General features: G+C 35.5%; 1 long non-coding RNA gene across 1 annotated transcript; it reads left to right on the forward strand.

Moving 5' to 3' along the window:
• Nucleotides 1-202: 202 nt before the first annotated feature.
• On the forward strand, nt 203-22,193 carry LOC118763826. Its single transcript, XR_004999580.1, has 4 exons — nt 203-325; nt 5,240-5,249; nt 14,549-14,559; nt 22,184-22,193. It is a non-coding gene; the product is annotated as an uncharacterized LOC118763826 (long non-coding RNA).
• The last annotated feature ends 319 nt before the right edge of the window (nt 22,194-22,512 follow it).

Below are 22,512 nucleotides of genomic sequence, written 5' to 3' on the forward strand. Positions count from 1 at the left end.
TTCCATTCGGGGTTTTATCAGCTGTACATATGAATGTGTGTGATTGTGTATACATATACATGTTTCTGTGTATTTACATACATGTATGTATATGCAGCGTCCAAAACAGATGACCCGGAAGTTGTTGCTCTTCCATTACTTTCGCAAACAGCAGTAACTTGCTTCAGCTGAATACACGTCATTGACTGGTTAAAAATATAACTTTAACACGAAATAACTTCTAAAATACAAACTTTTGTGAAAAACGTTAAGAGTAGACCGTGTTCTACGGGACACATTCAACCAGTATAAGAAATGTCAAACTGTTTAGTTAAAAGAAAAAATTGTAGAACAAATGTGCGAAGGAGAGGTGACGAAGAATGGCTCTTTTAATACATCGCACGGTCGATTACAATAAATTCGAAAAGGATGAGTACAAGTGTTAGAAGGAAAAGAGAGACACAACCCGTAGAATGTTAAGAGAAAGGTTTTATTTATGTGTTAACATGTGTGTCTGTGTCTGCTTCATATACGCATAATAATAATAACAATAGACTGGCCGTCATGTATACATTATGTCTGAGTACAAACATGGATGTATATGTGTGTGATAAGTATAGAGCATTGAAAGAGTCTATAATATGACGTTAGAAAAATGTTCGGACACAAGGATGATAAATACCAGTTCGTAGTTGAAGTGCTGTATCAAGAAATTGTGGCTACAATGCAGAACCGATTGAGGCACATGTCGTGCGGGAAGCTGTGGCTACTATGCAGAGCCGATTACTTGATACAGGAGATCTCGCAGGTTGTACTTGCTGTTAACCATGGTGAAGTAATTCACAAACAGCGAGGATAAATCATTTGCGAGTGTTGCTGGTTGCTGTGTACGTAGAGAGATGTTGTTGACGAAGTTAAGATGAAAGCGACGGAGATGGAGGTCCTGAATGCCGCTGGACGAAGTTGAATCTCCATGTGGCTGCTGTGGGTGGTCGCTGGAACTGGCTGTGTGCTCTGTTAGACCTTAGTGGTTAGACCTTAGAAGGTCTAGAACCGAAAGACGAAAGACGATCTGAAGCTAGCATTTTATAGTATATAACCTCTTCTGGGGTTTAGAAGAGACTGTCTCACGTGACCTTATCAGAAGGCTGCGATTGGTTGGGTTGCATATTGGCGCGTAATAGAGCAAGAGACAAATTGCCAATACCAACCAAATTGCCAATACCAACAGGGTGCAAAAGAGCGGCCGAAGGCTAGCTGTTATCTACTACATCCGTACTCATGTATATATAACAGAGAAAGAGAGAGAGAGAGAATTTTACTAAGTGAACGCTACAGATAGCCCCACACCAGTCATTTTGTAGAAGACAAAAGACGCGATACACAGGAGACATATCTGTAGCGAAGAGGTGAAATTAGAAAGAGCGGTTGGTCATAAAAGTGAAAGGAAGCTGGCACTGGGTCACCAATTTGTAGACGTCCGTGTGAACGTAGGGCTGGTTGCGTGTTCGCATCACGTCGGGGTCAGCAATTTGTAGAACCTGAGCGAGCGTTGCTGGTTGCTGTGTATGTAGAGAGATGTTGTTGACGATGTTAAGATGTAGGCGACGGAGATGGAGGTCGTGAATGCTGCTATATCTATACATATAACAGTATGTACACGGTATCTATACACATAACAGGCATTCATTTATTAGAATGTGTAGGCGGATATCCCGTAGATGATTTTTAAATCTGTTGGCAAGACGACAGTGACACTGACCAACATATAAAGAGCACCTTTGAAGCAGCAATAGATTACGTTAGAAGATATAAAAAGGAAAGTGTTCTGGATGTGAATAGTGTGTTGGTTGGTTCCAGTAAGGGAGGTGATGCTGATATGGAACAGACCAGTGTAGCCACGGAGTTTGGACCAAAGAAAGGAACTTGGACGGGTGGGAGTAGTGGAGGGGAGAGAACAACCGGCCAGAAAGTCGCATAGGTAACAGGCGCATTTGAAGGAAGGGGAAGGTGGGTTGGTGAAGACAGAGAGCTGGTAAGATCGGATTGGAGACAACGGAAAGCCCATATGGACTTTCCGACGAAGGGGTAGTGCGAAGGGGTGGATAAAAAGGGGAAAAGAATGTAGTTGTGAGACTAGTGTTTGGAAGGAGAAGTAGCTGAGGCGGGTCGAGTGGACGTCTGCCAGCGACGGGTGAACAAATAGGCCAAATATTGAAACCGAGTTTCAAAATATTTGTCGTGGCTGCACATGCAACAAATACGGAAGAATTGGGAGTCAGGGACCCCGGGTGATATGGCAGGTTGATAGTAGGGGTCAGTTGGTTTGAAGAAGGCGGAAGTGATAAGAGAGTGGGTGAGGTAATCAATAGAGAGATTTTCAGAAAGTTGACAGAAGTGTCAGCGATGACATAGGTGACCTCAAGGTAAGGATGAAAGGTAGAAACGAAAGATATGAAGTTATTGAGTTGTTCACGGATGTTAAAGTTAGCCCCAGTAAGTCGTCTATGTACCGATCGTATAGCTCTGGGATCGATCCAGAGAACATTTGAACCTCGACGTAAACCAACAGATAAGTTGGCGAAGTTGGGGCCCATTCTCGTTCCCGTGGCGACTCCAGATAACTACTGGTAAAATCTCGCTCGCGAACGGGAAACAGTTAAGGAGAGCGAGTTCAGCGAAACGGAGAGCTGTAGATTTGCTGGGTGTGAGGACGGTGCGACGGTTCGTCCTATTACAATAATTTGGAATTATTTTAAGATGACAAGCATCACGGAACTACAATTATACAAGCAACATACATTGCATAGCAATATATATAAAATTTATACTTAAAATAACAAGGATGGATAATTACAGTTCAGTACAATGTATGTTTCAGAAGTGAGGTATCCATCAATTATATACGTATTATATAATGATATAAAACCATTTCCCTCCATACCAGAGAAAATGTTTTCACTTTGTTACAATGCAAATGGCAGAGGTTAAAATATAAAAAGCCAATCGTATGACATGACAGATTTTGATTACTGGGATCGATTTGAGAAACGCATTCTTTCTTTCTTCCCATGTCGCCATGAGCTCTATATAATTTGTATGATGTGGAAAATGTTCCAACAACATTTCCCAAATGATGTTGGCATCAACTTTAAAATTCACTCAAGGTTTGGTCCCCGTGTCGTCCGTCCGCTACAAAAGTCATTCTCGCGTCACATCACAACACTAAGTCAGAACTATTTCACCTCAACTATCTCTGCTCTCTTTAACACCATGCCAAGACAAACAAGAGAAGAAAAGAACTCATAACATCCAAACAGTCCCTGGGCGAATATCTTCAACAAATTTCAGACAAACCACCTACACCCGGGTATATCTCTGCAAATAATTATTATTTACACCAATGTGCTATGGTGTTCAAAGAATGGCTGTTGCATGAAATATTATTAAATGTCTTTCCATGCGATGTTATTAAATTAGACATGACCTGGGCCAATTCTGGCTGAAACTTGTCTATCTATCTATCTATTATCTATCTATCTATCTATCATCTATCTATCTATCTATATATATATATATATATATATATATATATATATATATATATAATATATATATATATATATATATATATATATATATAATTGATATAGGATAAAATTTTTTTCGGAAAAAAAATTTTATCAATGGCCAGCATATCAAAAAATGCCTTTAAAGGTAAAATTTATACGTAATTTACAAGATAAGGGAAGAAGAAAAATTCTAATGCCAGATACGCCGAAACAAAAAAATTGTCGATAATCATTAAATTTATGTGTCTCGAAACAAACCGATAGAAATCTCTAAACAATTCGTTATTACCGTATTGGTCCAATTTCGGGGTTAATTCACAAGAATTTTTCCCCTCTTCAGCGGCACATACGCTGTTCTATTTTTCTATTTGGATATATTTGGGGTACTTAAGTCTGCTCGGGACTTGGTGCTTGCTTCTTCCGTGGGTATGAATAAGTATTTCATTTATATCTTGCGTATGTCCCGCTGAAGAGGAGAAAATTTCTTGTGAATTAACCCCGAAATTGGACCAATACGGTAATAACGAATTTTTTAGAGATTTCTATCGTTTGTTTCGAGACGCATAAATTTAATGGTTATCGACAATTTTTTTTGTTTCGGCGTATCTGGCATTAGAATTTTTCTTCTGCCCTTATCTTGTGAATTATGTATAAATTTTACCTTTAAAGGCATTTTTTGATATGCTGGCCATTGATAAAATTTTTTTCCCGAAAAATTTTTTATCCTATATCAATTATAAATAGATTAGTGTTTCACTTCCGGATTCTATCACTCTGTGAAAGTTTCTAGTTCGAATCACACGTGTCTCGAGCTGCGCCAAAGATTTTTCTGTTTGGATATATTTAGGGTACTTAAATCTGCTCGGGACTTGGTGCTTGTTTCTTCCGTGGGTATGAATAAGTATTTCATTTACATCTCGCGTATGTGCCGCTGAAGAGGGGAAATTTTCTTGTGAATTAACCCCGAAATTGAACCAATACAGTAATAACGAATTTTTTAGAGATTTCTATCGGCTTGTTTCAAGACGCATAAATTTAATGGTTATCGACAATTTTTTGTTTCGGCGTATCTGGCATTAGAATTTTTCTTCTGCCCTTATCTTGTAAATTATATATATATATATATATATATATATATAATATATATATATCTGTCTATCAGTCTGTCTGTTTCTCTTTCTCTCTCTCTCTGTGTCTCTCTCTGTCTGTCTCTCTCTCTCTCTCTCTCTCTCTCTCTATATATATATATATATATATATATATATATATATAATATATATATATATATATATATATATATATATATATATAATATATATATATATATATATATATATATATATATATATATATATATCATAAGAGAAAGTTCTTGGTTGAGTATTATATATATGTGAAGAATGAGTAGAGATGGCTTTTTTGAGGAGATAATTTTTATTTTAATCTTAATAATACTGTTAACAGTGAGTGACCTAGGTTTCTGGATGTTGTCCGTCCTCAGTGTGAGACTGTCTTACTCTGAGGACGGATATCATCCAGAAACTTAGGTCGCTCACTGTAATCACTATTATTAAGATTAAAATAAAAAATTTATCCCCTCAAAAATGCCATCTCTACTCATTCTTTCAATATATGTTTATATGGATTCGCTGAGAAGTATATATGTGACCGAACACCCTCCACTCCAGAACTGAAAGAGTGTCAGAAATAGAAAGAAAATTCGTTCAGTTCTCCATTCAGCCTACAAGTTTCAACTAACGTACATGCTAATTAGCCATTCTCAGAGTGAAATAGGTAAAGTGAACGTTTCCCCGACGCTATAAACACTTAAAGCGAAACAGTTAAACATTCTCTTGTAATATTATGACAATAATATTTGCATAAATCATTTCGTATATATTTATTGATTTCTCAATAGTTTGACATTATTCTGCTGACGTTCCTTCGATAACAGATATCTTCATCAAAGTACTTCTCACGTGTGTCTATCGATCCAGTTTCGGAAATATCCGACGTCGCTGAAAGCACTGACATCTGTCTCACAATTATATCCAAAAGATGTTACTCCTGCCAACACCATTTCACCATTTGATCTTGGACAATAAAGTGGACCACCAGAGTCACCCTACAAAAACACAAATAATATATCTATATATTGTTCTTGAAATTCACAGATGTTGAATTATTTTACGAAATATAATTTTTTGGTCAAGTTACACAACAGGGTAAATTTCTTATTGTGATAAACAGTTTTCTTTTCACTACATTGAAAATGTGTCCGATATCTTTGCATTAATACACACACACACAGACACACACTCAAACACACACACACACACACACACATCTAAAATGTGCATCAGTGAGATATTAAAATAGGTATATACTATAGTATCAATACTGTATACCTGGCAAGTAGCTGCTCCACCTGGTTTGAAATCCCCGGCACAAAGAATTCCTTCAGCAATTCGCATCCCAGATCTTCTTTTACAAACATCATGGGGAATAGCTGGAAGGGCCACTTTATATAATTCGTGAGGGCTATTTCCGTTGACTGAAAGGAATACAAATCGAGTGATGATTAATATCGATCAACAACAATTTAATTCAAATATGAATATTTGATGAAACTATATTGATACTTACAAAAGAGACTTCCCCATCCAGCAGCGATACATCTTTTATGATCAAATGTTTCTCCTTGATTGGCCATAGTTGCAAATTTCACACATCCTTCTTCACGGACTGGCCTGCTCAAAGTCAATATGGCGATGTCGTTCTCTTCAAAAATAAAATAGGTATAAGATAGATATAAATGCCAGCTTGTCATGCATTAGAGACGTATATATATATATATATATATATATATATATATATATTATATATATATATATGTGTGTGTGTGTGTGTGTGTGTGGTGTGTGTGTGTGTGTGTGTGTGTGTGAAAAGGTTGAATTATATTTCATCCTTTACTTTGGAGGGTTCCAAAGGGCGATTCCTAACAAAAATATTTCATATTTTGCTGGTAGTTTACTGGCGTAGGATTTATGCGAATATGAAAATATTACTTATATATGATGTGTTATGAGAATTTATGGAAAGGTATCCAATAGAAACTCAATAAATTTGTTAGAAATGGAGAAGAGAAGTATTTAAATACATCGTACGATCGTTTCAAACAGCGATATTATCATGTAAATCCATGGTAGAATAATTAAAACTAATTTGATGAAATTAAAATAATTAGATATCATTGTTCTTCTCAGTGCAACAAGTATACAACAGAAAATTATTATTATTACAGTAGACTTGATGAATGAGATAGCAGATAACAAATTCGGATATGTGTATTTTATCCATATGAAACAATTGAGAGCATACTAAAGAATGTGAGTCTAGCTGTGTATAAACTAAAACTGATGCAGTTAACGGTTATATGAAAATTTGAGTGAAAAAATGTTTAAGAGACGTTCCCTCTATAGAAGAGTAAGTAGCTAAATAATTCAAGCTCTAAATAAGTCATTCGTTATAGGAAGTTTAATAGAGGTGTCCAATGGAAAAGCATAATTATGTTTGAATGAGGATATCATTTGACAGTTATAAGTAAAGTAGATACGGTGTATATTTAAAAACAAAAATTGTGTGTGAGAATGAATTTAAGCTAGAGGGATTATTTAAATAGTAGGCTGCTAGAATGCAACGAGAACAACAGTTAATATAAATATTTCAAGAGCTATATATAATGGAAATGTGTTACTGTAAGTACTTATATTCATTTGTGTGTATTAAATATAAGTTAACAAAAAAATTAAAATAGGAAAATTAGTTGTTAATATTACAGAATTAAAATAGTAAATATTGCTGTGGCTATAAAAATTAAAAGAACTTTCAGAGGTATAATAGATATTGTAAGAACGTTCAGAGGTATAATAGATATTGTAAGACGAAAATCAATAATGTAGGGAAGATAATAAAGCTAGGAAAAGTTAGAAATTTTTAATAAATGTTATAGTTATTGATATTTATTAGGTTGACTATGTTTATGTATTAATAAAAATGTGAGTTAAGAATTTAGCTTGGCATAAGGTGAGAGGGAAATATATAGTAATATTATGTAAGTAATGAGTGTTTAACTAATGTAAGGTTATTGTGCATTGTATATAAGTAAAATAATTTTTATCTGTTTATGGAGTATGAAATATACAAAAATAATTTATATATAAAAGGAGACTTATAATGGAAAAGAATTCATAGTGTATACTGATTCATTTGCAGAGAACATATCTGCGAAATAGTATACTTGGATTTATGTATTCTAGCAGTTTTTCAAGTTGAATTATTTGAGGGTGTATATGAAAAGAAAGAACAGCGTACAAGACAAATAACATTACATTGGGCTCGTATCAAAGTACGACAGGCTGAAACAAAGTATTTTATATTTCAAGGCTGGCAGCCAAGACTGCCTGGTATGCGAATAAGAATCGAAGATGGAGTAGAGCAGAACCTCGGAATTTGTAAGTAGCCAAGCGGCGTGTTTACCTCAGGCTACTTTTCAGGCCAAGGGCATCTTGATTATAGGGATTTTACTTTGTCGTTAGGAGGCCCACGTTAACACACAGAGGAACAATTAAAATATAACATATGTGTGTGAGTGTGTGTGTGTGTGTGTGTGTGTGTGTATGTGTGTGTGTGTGTGTGTGTGTGTGTGTGTGTGTGTGTGTGTGTGTGTGCGTGCGCCCGCATTGACTTTTGGTAAGGACACCGTATTTTGTTTTGTAACCATAACATACTGTGAAGTTGTGAAGACATGTGGCTTAGTGGTTAGGGTATATTGCACGCGATCGTAGGGTCGCGAGTTCGATTCCCGGCAGCGTGTAGTGTCCTTGAGTAAGACACTTTATTTCACGGTGCGCCAATCCTCTCAGCTGGCAAAAATTAGTAGTACCTTATTTCAAGGGGCCGGCCTTGTCACACTCTGAGAAGTATGAAGGGGTACACGTGTCCGTGGAGCGCTCAGCCACTTACAGTTATTTTTTGCACTATCAAATATAATAACAGCTTCTAAGTAAATGTTGTATCCTATCTTTGGTGTTAGCAGTGCGTTGTTTTCATTTTCAAGTATATCTTCTTTCTTTTATTCGTTTATTTCTTTCATTTGACTGTGGCCATGCTAGAGCACTGCCCTTAGTCGAACAAATCGACTCCAGGGTTTATTCTTTGTAAGCGTAGTACTTATTCTATCGGTCCCTTTTGCCGTACCGCTAATTTACGGGGACGTAAACACACCAAAATCAGTTGTCAAGCAATGGTGGGGACAATCATACACATACACACAGAAACACACATACATATACACACAGACACTCCAACACATTTACACAGATACACATATACATATGTACAGATGAGGATAGGCACTTTGAACAAGTGCCTTCTATTGTTGTACGCGGCCAGTCAAAGCCCTGGAAGTAGATTTGGTAGACAGAAACGGAAACAAGACTACGATATGTATGTATGTAGGAATGTACATGTACGTATGTATTATGTATCTATCGGGCATGTGGAGTAGTGTGTAAATCGGCAGGAGGACTTAAACGACAAGCAAAGGTACATGAAGCCCAGTTACAACTACAGCCGACTATTACCAGTAAATGTTTTAGTTGCCAATTTTGTACAAGACATTGTAGATCTTTAGCTGGGCTAAAAAGTCACATTCGATCACAGCACCAATAACAGTTAAGCTTCGTGCAATGGCCATACTCGATAATGAGGGGGCAGCCATAATATATGTATGTATGTATGTATGTATGTATGTATGTATGTATGTATGTATGTATGTATGTATACATGCATGCATGTATGTATGTATGTATGTATGCATGTATGTATGCATGCATGTATGTATGTATGTATGTATGTATGTATGTATGTATGTATGTATGTATGTATGTATGTATGTATGTATGCATGTATGTGTGGGTGTGTAGTGTGTGTGTGTATCAAAGAGGGATGCTGAAAAGACCCTGTTTTTAAGGGTTTTCTGGAAGGCCTCGCTGGAGGCCCAAACTGTCAAGTTCTTTTACAAGGTGTAGAATAACTGATGGGCTGCTACAATAAGTGTGTGAATCTGAGAAGGAATATGTTGAATGAAATCATAATTAACTGATCCGCCTGTGTATTGATTTTCACCCAAAACAGTGAACCTTTCAGCACCCACTCGTATGTATGTATGTATGTATGTATGTATGTATGTATGTATGTATGTATGTATGTATGTATGTATGTATGCGCATATATATATATACATCGTCGTTGTAATCCACATCACTATATTCTGTAGTAGTGACTACCGAGAAATGCTAATGCGGATATTCTTTGGCATACAACTTTAATTAAGATAAGAAGATCTAGAATGACTGAATAATGGCAGCTGGGATAAATACTGATGAAGAAATATCGGTGTTTAGACATTTCTTGCAGACACACTAAAATGAAAACACCAAAACCATAGCTATCATATACTGACATTAAATTGCAGTGGATGAAACACTGATATTTACTGATAAATGGTGAGAAGAAAGAGAAAATTTATAGGAAAGTGTATGAAGATATTGTAATACACACTTATGAGGTAGGGTTGGTGAACGAAATCTTCATGTGTCACATTTTTAATTGCATTTGTTGACTGAGGACCAGGAATCGACAAGCGGTTGGTACCAATATCTACTCTAACTTCTCTGTTACGTCTTTCTCTAAAATCAAATAGAATTTGCAAAATCTTTAACAGGGAATCATTTTACATCGTCATGTGCTTGAAATTCTCCTCGATACTAAAACGTTTGTCTATTCTTTATCGTATTATAACATATGTATCTTTAAAAGTCACTGTTATTATCAAAAGTCGTTGTTCATTTAAATACTATCATTCGAACAGTGTGTGTGTTACTAAAATATAATTCTATTGGTGTTATTGGTCTGAAAAGTATTATACATACACGAACTAAAATGAGTAATTAACATATGTGGAAGAATGTTCCAAGATTGAAGCGATGTGTTTATTTGAGAAAGGATTTTTTTTCAGTTGAAAACCGAATATATCCTTTAACTAAATATCTCAACCCGTTTATGGTGAAAGGCAATTATCGGACGTTTCTTGGAAACATAATGTTCAATGTGAATTGTAATCTGATATTAAAGCCAGTATATATGTTGGTATATACACTAACTAATTGTTTCCAAACTTTATAGGGTTTTACATCAATATATTACATCAAGTTATGTGAATTATTGATATAAAGACGTCAATATGCACTGTGTATATACTTACAGACAGTGAGCTGCGGTCAATACGTGTGTAGAATCAATCAAAGTACCACCACATACATTAGCAAATGTAATACCCATGCTACCTTTGGGGCGATCAGATATTGTGAGATGGACAATAGATGGAAATTCGCAGTTAGCTGCTGGAGATCCACCGACGATCTGTTCGGCAGGTGCTGAAGGAAAATCAGAAAATAAAATAAATATACATTTCTAGGAGAGTTATTCTTGAATGTCTACAATATATCTATTGTGAATTTAATGGTTGTAATTTTGTAAGAATTTATTATTAGGTTGTAATTATCGTTCTTTTAATGTTCAAGGAAACAATAAAAAATAATATCTGATTTACTTAATCGTTAATATAGTCACTATTCTTTTATGTGACCTCTTTTTAATGCCACGTTCATAAAATTCCTTAAGTTTAGAAGTAAAAAATGAAATTAACTCGTTTTTTAAGCTCAGCTCTGGAAGTAAATCTTAATCCACTCAAACAATTTTGTAAATTTCTAAAGAGATGGTAATTTATAGGTGTAAGGCACGGAGAATATTGTTGGTGGAGCAGAATTTTCCAAGCATATTTTTCAAGGAGATCTTTGGTCTTTAATGCAGTGTGAGGTCTCGCGTTATCATGATGACTCCATTACTGTTTGTTAATGATGGACGCATTCTGCTGTACCATTGCTTCCAAACGTCTTAGATGTCGGCAGTATATATTGGCTGTTGTTGTTTGAATATGCTCAACCAGGTCGCGATGAATTATTCCACTCACACGCCGCCATACACTCAGAAGCATTCGTTTTGGATTCAGGCCACTTCTGAGCTGCTGAGCTAGTTTTTCACCATGACTGAGCCACTGACGTTATTGCTTTACATTATGGTAAAGTATTCAATTTTCATCTCCAGTAATGATTCTATTCAAAGAAGGCATTTTCAGTTCACGAGATTCCAATGAAGTACAGCAGTCGACACGCTGTTTGTAACTGTCTGCAAAGAGACCATGTGGGACCCATTTTCCCACATTTGTCACTTAACCAAGCCTTTTCAATTCACGCTCGATGAATGATCGTATGGCTCACAGTGAAGTCCATACTTAAATCTTGAACCGTATTAGTCTGGTTTGCTTCAACAGTGGCTTCCAATGCACCAGAACCGAACACACTTGGACGCCCTAATCTTGATTGATCCTGCAGGCTGTAGTCATCGTATCCGAATGGTTAAAACCATTTTCTGAGTGATCTTTCAGTCATTACGCTATCACTGTAAGTGTTTTGCGGGAATTTTGTTTCTAAACTTGCATTATTTCCTTTTTGAAATTTATAAAGAAAAGCGTTCTTTGCTAGGAGTGAACACGGGGCCAATATAACAACATTAATTAAGACAAGCCTGAAAAAATCTGAAAGAAAAGGAAAAGTTATTATTCATCAATGATTTCGTCGCATTTTAACTAGAACTGAGAAGTTAAATACCTTTAAATTAAACTAGATATTTACTTTAAGAAACACGGACAGAAGTTTCGCTACAACTTGATATATTTAAAAAATCAGTTTCAAATTATCTTTTCATATGAAATTAATGATTTAAAAATGTATGTAGAATTCACTGAAACCAGTATTAGCAAAGATATCAACTGGAATGCAGACGACATTTGAAGTTTCATCACGGAAAACCCTTCGTCCGGAGATATGACTTACCAGCAAAAACTGAAGCAACCGTAACAAGAAGGCAACACAGAGACAACATGGTGGCACTAGATGTGAAGTTACTGGTGTAGAAAGATTGAACTGATGCTAGAGTTATGGAGAGTGTAGTATTTATAGATGAGTATCATTTGGGAACAACTTGGAGAAAAGAACAGCTGTAATCATCCATCAATATACTAAAAATATAGCAAAGAACAACAGAAAATGTTTTAATGTAAGATATTTTTTGTTGTCATCTAAAATCAATAAAAAATTTTCAATATTTCAGTAAAGTTTTGTTCTAATTTCTATTGAATACTTCTATCTTTTGAAATGTAATACTTGAAATTCGTATAACTTCAAAGCATTTCCAATATTTTATATGTATACATTAAAAACGATTACCTTTTGTGTTTTGTGTGATGAAATATATTTTATTGTGTTGACCATTCAGATGATTTCTATAGGGATTGAGCCATCCAAATATTATTCCACCACTCATCCAAATATTATTCCATCACCCGAAAATGGTGCATAGATATTTCCAGTTTATAAATATTTCCTGCAAAAATAAACAAAGGGATATACATTGGTATTTGTATCCTTGTTTTGGTTGCTATGGTAATAACATTTCGGCCGATGTGCCCTTCAGTCTTTTTAAGTTCCTGTCGTATACCGTGACCATCACAGAATTTCGAACCGAACCGTGGAGCTATGGATCGATTTAATTTCAATATGCATATCAGGACTATTCTCCCATTAGTTATTCTTCTTACATGTGATGCTTCCTCTGTCCTCTTAAATCAAACTCTATAGTATATGTTTGCGTGACCAGGGATAGAACTCACGCTTATTAGCTTGGTCACTACACTTAACGTTTTATCAATGCTTACATTCATTGTACCGTTGTAGTGTAAGACAATTATACAATGGAACCTGGGACTTTAAAACTAAATCTATTATGGCCATAAGTTAAATGTTCTCTCACTCTCAAATGTAGGCTCCTGTAAAGTGTTAAGTCTACTATTGATTTTCGAGAATGTCTCTCTTAAAGACCCCAAAAGAGCATGCTATGATGCCCAATAGTTGTGTGTATTCCGTCTAATATATTAGTTGTGAGAAGAAATATAAAGGTGAGACATTTCTACACTTTGAAGGATAGAAAGACAGTCATGATCGATCACTTGTTAACAGAAAAAGGAGTCAGAGATCTTTGTGAAACAAAGTCAAAAGAAAATATAAGAAGCAATACTTGAAGTTACGACTACTGGAAGAACCGCTGTACATGCAGTATATGCTGCAATAGGGTAACTTGCTTCGTAATCCCAACTAAAGGATGAATACTTTATGAGAACCTTCATTTTAGAAAGAAATCTATAACCATAAAAAGCAAGGATTAGACATTCTAGTTTCAATTGTTAATTAAACTGCAGAACGTCAGTGGTTATAAGCGTTGATGAAATGTTATCGGTAATATAAGAGTTAGTGGATCAAAGTTCCATTTTTGAGGTCACTCAAGCATTATCCAGTGGAGTTCCATCAGAAAGAACATAGTAAGATTATATTAAGAGGAGAAAAGCATTGATGTGTAAAACGGAATGAGAGCATCCTTGTCTATAATAATAAAAGCGAAATTGTCTGTCCGTGAGGGACCCGTATACCTTTTTGGAATCAGGATGATTCCGGGATTGAACATCTGCCCTTCGTTTGGTTCTTGAACATCAAGCATTGGGAGCTGATTTAAAAGCATTCGTGTCGATGTTTCTGGCGGGTAAAGATTGGCTGATTCACACCATCTTGGTTGGCATTTGTCAGATCTAGGGTGAGATAAATGGCTTTCGCTTCGTTAATTTTACGTCGAGATAAGAACTCTTTGGGACAAACAGGTCGACAGTTGGAATCCAACTTGGGACTGGAACAATAGAATAATTGCATTAGAGAATTAATTATCAACCATCTTTAACATCTGATCAAACCCCCCGGGCCACATAGTCATTATAGACGTTATATTCCTGCTATTCTTCTCTTTTTAGTTTTTGGCCACAGACCCAAATAGCCCTCACGCAGGACCCAGCTTAAAAGTCCGCACGGTGTGTAGATTTTAAGCAAATGTTTAATAAATGTCGTGGTTCGATACTTCAATAACTTTACGGATTACGAAAGGCACCTGGTAAAGTACTGAAGGCTAAACACATTAAACGCTGTGACTATTATCGTAATAAGATATTCCTTATTCCTTATTGTAATAATGATATTCCTTATTCACAAGGAATTCAGACAAAATATTATTTAAGTCTTAAAGTATAACATATTCTATAGCATTTATGTAATTGCCAAAATATCTACGTTTTAACTATAATTAAGTCATGATTTCGTTTTAAAATTAATATCGACATCTTTGATTTATTAGCGGGATTTTCACTGTGAATAAGGATGCCTAATCTTTTTATCCTTTTTCAGTGATTAGAATGCGGCCATCCTGGGACACTGCCTTGAAGAATCGACCCCAATACTCTTTTTTAAGTCGGGTACTTATTCTATTGGCGTCTTTTGCCGAACTGATCATTTACGGGATGACAAGCAAACCAACACCGGTTGTCAAACGGTAATCGGACACACATACACACACACACATTATTACGGACTCTCCCGTCGAAGACAACCTATGAATGTTCAGTGAGATGTCAAGAACCCCCCCCCCCAACCAGATGGACAATCAGCAACACACCCACATTACAATTACCACAATTCACCAACGCTTGCAAGTCATTCATTTTACCTGGTGACTCCACATGTGAACCTTCAGGCCACCAAAAACAATATGGATATCAGCATGAGCATGACATATTAAACTAGTACGTGATCGAACTAAGAAATCACATTAGAGACAATGGTTGTTTGCGATTAGACTGTTGTTCTGTTGATTCGTTTTCCTGTTTTCGCGAAACTGCTCTTCATGTTGTACCCCTTTGACTTCGAAATTTTCAATCTAGAAAAATTACTCTCTTCTCCAGTCCGCACGGTTTCTCGCAAGATACTCAAAGTTTTCTTTCCTAATACTCAGGCATTTCAGATTTACTTTTTAATTTGTCCTTATACCGTAGAGGTGGCCGGCATACATTACGCCGTGAATTAAGAAGCTGACCATAAAAGATTTGCTTGGGCATTCGACTACAGTTCATGTGAAGGATGTGCCCACACCATCGCATCTGAGACTTTCTTTCAAAAATTTGCCATAAAGGCATGACACAGAGTAGCTTGCGGGCTGGACAAAAACATTCGGTCTTGACACCGGGTAGACGTCATTAGATAGTCGTGTCCTAAGAGTCCGACAGAGGATTGCAACAGTATATAATTGCGTATTAGGACAATTTTTGGTACATATGACTGGAGTTTGTGTCTCGTTTCTGTTCCAGTATTATAGTGTTAGGAAAGTTTAGTGTTTAGACTGTGTTTAGAAGTTCCGTGTTTTGATGTAATAGAGTGTGGAGCAGCAATCTGTAGTTCTAGCTTCAATTATTCTTTGTTTGATGTTCTGGGTTGTTCCTACGATTGTCTATGCATATTCCTATAGAATACACACACACACACACACACACACACACACACACACACACACACACACACACACATACACACAACTGAAGGTCTCTTCAGAACCCCCTATAACAACCAAAATCCGCTCTTCAACATCCTGAAGAGACGTAACTCCACAACCCTGGTCAAGCACATATGGACGTTGAAAGAAAGCACCACCGAGTACAGCATAAAGTGGAGGATTCTATAGAAATGTAAAGCGTACTTCAAAAGCAGCAGGAAGTACAATTTGTGCCTAGCTTAGGAAAGAGAGATTTTAAAGAGCTCCCAGTATCCAGGCATCTTCCAGAATAGCAGAAATTAAATTGTTAACCCTTTCCCACATGAAAGTAAGTACATCCTACCATATCTGCGTGCCCCATCATGATTATAATCACCAGTCCCCCAACTTTGGCCCTCCCCTAATACCTGGGAGTCCGGCAAAGAATTTTGACAAAAACATACGCAAACGCACCCACAACAAACACACACACCCTAGCACGGCAGACATCCACCTAAAAGATTTAGTTCCACCCCAACACAAATATAAGTCCCTTCACATATTGTAACCCTGCAAACACCGCATGCATACATAAATGCCACGAGAATTTAACCAAGGCAAAAGAAAAAAAACACACTTACGAACACATATGTTTATGACCCCCTAACCCCCCGCGAAAGCTATACATATAGTACCATTACACACAAGAACACTAACCTTATAATACCGTGCACATATGTGAATGGAATAGTGTAGTAGTAAGGCAGGCATCGAGAATAGATTTGGGTTACTGCAAGTTGTTTGTTAGAGCTGCTAAGATGAGCTAAAGCTCATAAATGTATATAATAATTTATCATGGTAGTTTTTTAAAGAATCCATTCATAATAAATTTTTTTTAAGTAGTGTTGGTTTGCCACGTGGATATAGTTTTTAGTTCCATTTATTCTATTTCTCCATTCATAATTTTAAATGACGTTTACTTTCCATGGCGCGTATTCTTTTTTTACATAAGTTATATTTCTATGGTAACGTAATTTTGGTTTGATTTTTTTAACGGCTAAGAATTTAATTTCACTTCATAATTTGAAACTGACTTGTAAGTATGTATTTTATTTCTCCTTATGTCTATTGTTATTTTTGATATTCTGGTTAATTACGATGTATTTAATGTTGTTTTTCATAGGATGTTTATGTATATGAGATTGTGTGTGAGTTTTTAGTTGTATAATTTATTTATCTGTATGAGTGTGTGTGTAAATATTGTTGTATATATCGAGTTTAGTGAGTATGTATATGCGTATATGTGAGGGAGTATATGTATCTGTTGTGTGTGTGTGTTTTGCGCGTGTGTGTGTTTGTGTGTGAATGTGTATATGGGTTTGTTATTTAGGTTTTGGGATGTATGTGTTAATTTGTCTGTGTGGGGAGGGAGTGGGTTTTTGGTGTATATTGAGGTTTATAAGTTAGTATAGGTATGTGTATAAGTCGTGGGTCTGTGGTTTACGTGTGGTATTTGTGTGTGAATGTTTAGGTTAGGGGGATTGCTATATAGGTTTGTTATAGAGTTTAGCAAAGGGAGATTTTATCGTTATATGTTTTTAAGAGTTTTGGTTTATCAAGGTTTTTTTTAGGGAATTCGTGGTAATTTGTCTATTTTCGATGTTGGTGTGTTTTATTACATTGTTTCATTCATAATTTTTGAGTGGTGTTCGTTTTGCCACGTGAATATTATTTTTAATTCCATTTATTCCATTTCTCCATCCATTATTTTAAAAGATGTTCGTTCCAGAGCGGTTATACTTTTTATACATATGTTAAGTTCCTTGGTAAAGTAATTTTGTTTGGTGTATATGTTGAGGCTTATATGTACTTGTGGGTGTGTGTGAGTGGGGTGGGTGTTTGTATTTGTTATGGGTGTGTGGTTTACGTGTGTGTATTTGTGTGTGAATGTATAGGTTAAAGGGATTGCTATATAAGTATGTTATAGTGTTTAGTAAAGGGAGGTTTTATCATTTATGTTTTGTGAGTTTTAGCTTATCATGGTAGTTTTATAAAAGAATCCATTCATAATTTTTGTGTTATTTGTCTGTGTGGGGTTGAGTGGGTTTTGGAGTATATGTTGAGGTTTATATGTATAGGTATGTGTAAGTGGTGTGGGTATTTGTATATGTCGTGGGTGTGTGGTTTACGTGTGTGTATTTGTGTGTGAATGTTTAGGTTAGGGGAATTGCTATATAGGTATGTTATAGAGTTTAGTAAAGGGAGATTTTATCATTATATGTTTTTATGAGTTTTGTTTATCATGGTAGGTTTTGTTAGGAATTCGTAGTAATTTGTGTCTATTTGCGATGTCTGTTGTTTTATTGCATTGTTTCATTAATAATTTTTAAGTAGTGTTCGTTTTACCAAGTGAATATAATTTTTAATTTCATTTATTCCATTTCTCCGTTCATAATTTTAAGTGATGTCCGTTTTCTAGAGCGTGAATGTGGGTTGTAGGTGTGTGTGTGTGTGGGAGTATGAATAAGTATTGTGTTGAAGTATTTAGCTATTTTATTTATTTATAGTTGTCTAGACGTTTTTATGTGTATGTATAGGGATATATATATAGGTGTGTGATTTAGTGTATGTAGTTAGATATGGTTATATATAATTAGGTATATGTGTATGGGTGTATATATAGTTTATTATTATATTATTATTATTTTTTTGTTTTGTTTTATATTTTATTTTATATTTTATATTTTATATTTAATTGTTGATAGGTTATTTTAGTTTATATATTGTTTATATATTGATTATATATGGATTATATATAGGTTATATATGGATTATATATTTATATTTTTTCATTCATACTTTAATTATTTTAAAATTATTGTTTTTATATTTTAAAATATTGATATTTTAGATTGGAAGTCCACCTGAAGATTGTCGATCAAGACAAGAAACAATTGTAGTGGCGGTTTTTTTGACTATTTATTAAAATTTTATGTATTGATTAAGTCTTTCCTTGTTTGTTTTGCAAAATAGTGGTTTTGTCTCTAATAATATTTTATTATATATATATATATATATATGTAAACAGTTAAAAATAAATACAAACTGGGACAAGAACGTGAAACACCAAGGAGACGACACAAGAACCACAGGATGGGGCATTCGAAGCCCTCAGTCATATATATATATATATATATGCACACACACACACGCGCGCGCACACGCATGCACACACACATACCTACTATATTGTTTAAAGTGGATATTATATATATATTTGTACACTATCCTGCACGCATGTAATCTGTGATAGTCCGAATTTACTATCCACTGAGTGAGAAACAAAACGCCAACGTATGCTCAGCAACACTGAATATAAGCAAGTCAGATTCTAGTGCGTTTTTTTTAATGTTACGGACTGTTTCAATTAATACGAATAAACTGACCATACTTCTAAAGACTCCGCCGGTTACGACGACGAGGGTCCCAGCTGATACGATCAACGGAACAGCTTGCTCGTGAAATTAACGTGCAAATGGCTGAGCATTCCACAGACACGTGTACCCATAACGTAGTTCTCGGGGATAATCAGCGTGACACAGAGAGTGACAAGACTGACCCTTTGAAATACAAGTACAACTCATTTTTGCCAGCTGAGTGGACTGGAGCAACGTGAAATAAAGTGTCTTGCTCAAGGACACAACGCGTCGCCGGGAATCGAACTCACAACCTTACGATCATGAACCGAATGCCCTAACCACTAAGCCACGCGCCCTCCAAACTAACCATACAACTATGGACTGTTTATCCAGTTAATACGCATAAACTGACCATGCAGTTATTGTCTGTGCTAAATGTATAATGTATTATGGACATCATTATGCTCCGTTAATCCTTTCTACTAAAAGCGCAAGGCCAGAAATTTGCGGGAGGGGAAAAGTCGATTGCATCGACCCCAGTGTTTCACTGGTATTTTATTTATCGACCCCGAAAGGATGAAAGGCAAAGTCGACCCCGGTGCAATTTGAACTCAGAATGTAGCGGTAGACGAAATACCTATTTCTTTACTACCAAAAAGGGGCTAAACACAGAGAGGACAAACAAGGACAGACAAACGGATTAAGTCGATTATATCGACCCCAGTGCGTAACTGGTACTTATTTAATCGACCCCGAAAGGATGAAAGGCAAAGTCGAACTCAGCGGAATTTGAACTCAGAACGTAGCGGTAGACGAAATACCGCTAAGCATTTCGCCCGACGTGTTAACTATTCAGCCAGCTCACCGCCTTATTATGCTGTGTTAATGAAATTAATATTGGGATATTAATAATTATGTTGCATCTCATTGTTTACAAAGTTCCACTTATTTGTGTAAAATATTGGCTCACACAAGGAAAATTACATAATCTATTCATGCGGAAGTGTGTGTGTTCGACTCGAATTTGGCAATCGATACTGGAGTATGTATGCTATTATCTATGTTTGTGCCTTTGTGAACATTTGCAGGTGTGCATATATGGGAATGAATATACGTGTGTGTGTGCGTATATATATATATATATATATATATATATATATATATATATATATATATATATATATATATATATATATATATATAAAATCAAATTAAGCAACAAGGTTATCCAGAGGTAATGCAGTACGATCGTTTCAAGCAACTATATTTAATTGAACAATGCAACTATTACATCAATTATTTAAATGCAGAGCAATCCTCAGCTGCATAAAAACAGAATTTAATTAAATTAAAACAGATGGTTACATTAGTATAATTTTACCTAAAATTTCTAAGGTAAAGAGATAGAGGACATGCTGTCTTCACTTCAGCTTAAAAGCTACAGCTGAGGGTTGCTTTGCATTTAAATTGATGTAATAATTGTATTGTTCAATTAAATGGAGTTCCTTGAAACGATCGTGCTGCATTACCTCTGGATATCCTTGTTGCTTATTTTGATTTTAATCACCTTATTTTGAAATTGTATGGATAATACCGTGCTAAATTCTGGTGCCTCAACTTAGGTACCATATTCATCTGTATCTATCTATCTATCTATCTATCTATCTATCTATCTATCTATCTATCTATCTATCTCTATCTATCTATCTATCTATATATATATATATATATATATATATATATATATATATATATATATATATATGTGTGTGTGTGTGGTGTGTGTGTGTGTGTGGTGTGTGTGTGTGGTGTGTGTGTGTGTATAATACATACATACATACATATATATATATATAATATATATATATATATATATATTTAGATTCAGACGAATATGGTGCTTAAGTTGAGGCACCAGAATTTAGTACGGCATTATCTATACAATTTTAAAATAATTTGATTAAAATCAAAATAAGTAACAAGGCTATTCATAGGTAATGCAGTACGATCGTTTCATGCAACTCCATGTAATTGAAAAATGCGATCATTTCATTACATCAATTTAAAATGTAGAGCAATCTTCAGCTGCACAAAGACAGAATTTAATAAAATTAGAACAAAAGAACATATCGACAAAAGTAATGCAACTAAGTTGGCTAGCCACGTATGGAGTTTGAAGACCAGCTCCATATAATTAGGTTATTCCGAAAATAATGACCGATTTCAGAAATATAATTTTATTCTGGAAAAATTAACAATAGAAATGATTTGATTAGTCAAAGTATGAGCCGTGAACCTCTATGCATCCCTGCCATCCATCCACGAGATTATTTATGCTTCGTTGATAAAAACGTATTGGTTTTGATGCTAAGAAAGCTTTGAAAGCCGATTCCACTTATGGATTGGGCCTGAAAGTTTTATCACTTAAAAATGTGTTTGAATGCTTTAAAAATGTAGTCAGTGGGTGAAAAGTGAAGTCAGAGGAGAATATGGAGGATGTGGTAAAGTCTCGTATCCCAAGTCTGTTAGTTTCTGCTGCGTCATTCTTTCAACATGTGGCTTTGCATTATCGTGGAGCAGAACTGGGCCACACCGATTCACCCATGCAGGTCTCATTTTTTTGCAAGTGAGCATGAATTTCAGCGACTTGATTGCAGTAAACCTCTGCTGTAATGCTCTGATTGGCTTCCAGAAAGCTGTAATGGACAACACCAATTGCAGACCATCAGACAGTCACCACAATCTTTTGTTGATGCAACATTGGATTTGGGAAATGTTTAGGCGACTCATCACGATCAAGTCGTCGATCTGATCGTTTACGGCTATCATAAAGGCTCCACTTTTTGTCACAAGTAACTATTCGGTCAAGAAAATGATCATTGGTGTTTCGTAGAAAGAGCATTGAGCACACTAGTGGACCCCTCTCCCCATGCTCTGTTGATATTGGCTGCAGTTTGGGA

The sequence above is a fragment of the Octopus sinensis genome, linkage group LG6 (assembly GCF_006345805.1).
Source record: "Octopus sinensis linkage group LG6, ASM634580v1, whole genome shotgun sequence".
NCBI classification, from domain to species: domain Eukaryota; kingdom Metazoa; phylum Mollusca; class Cephalopoda; order Octopoda; family Octopodidae; genus Octopus; species Octopus sinensis.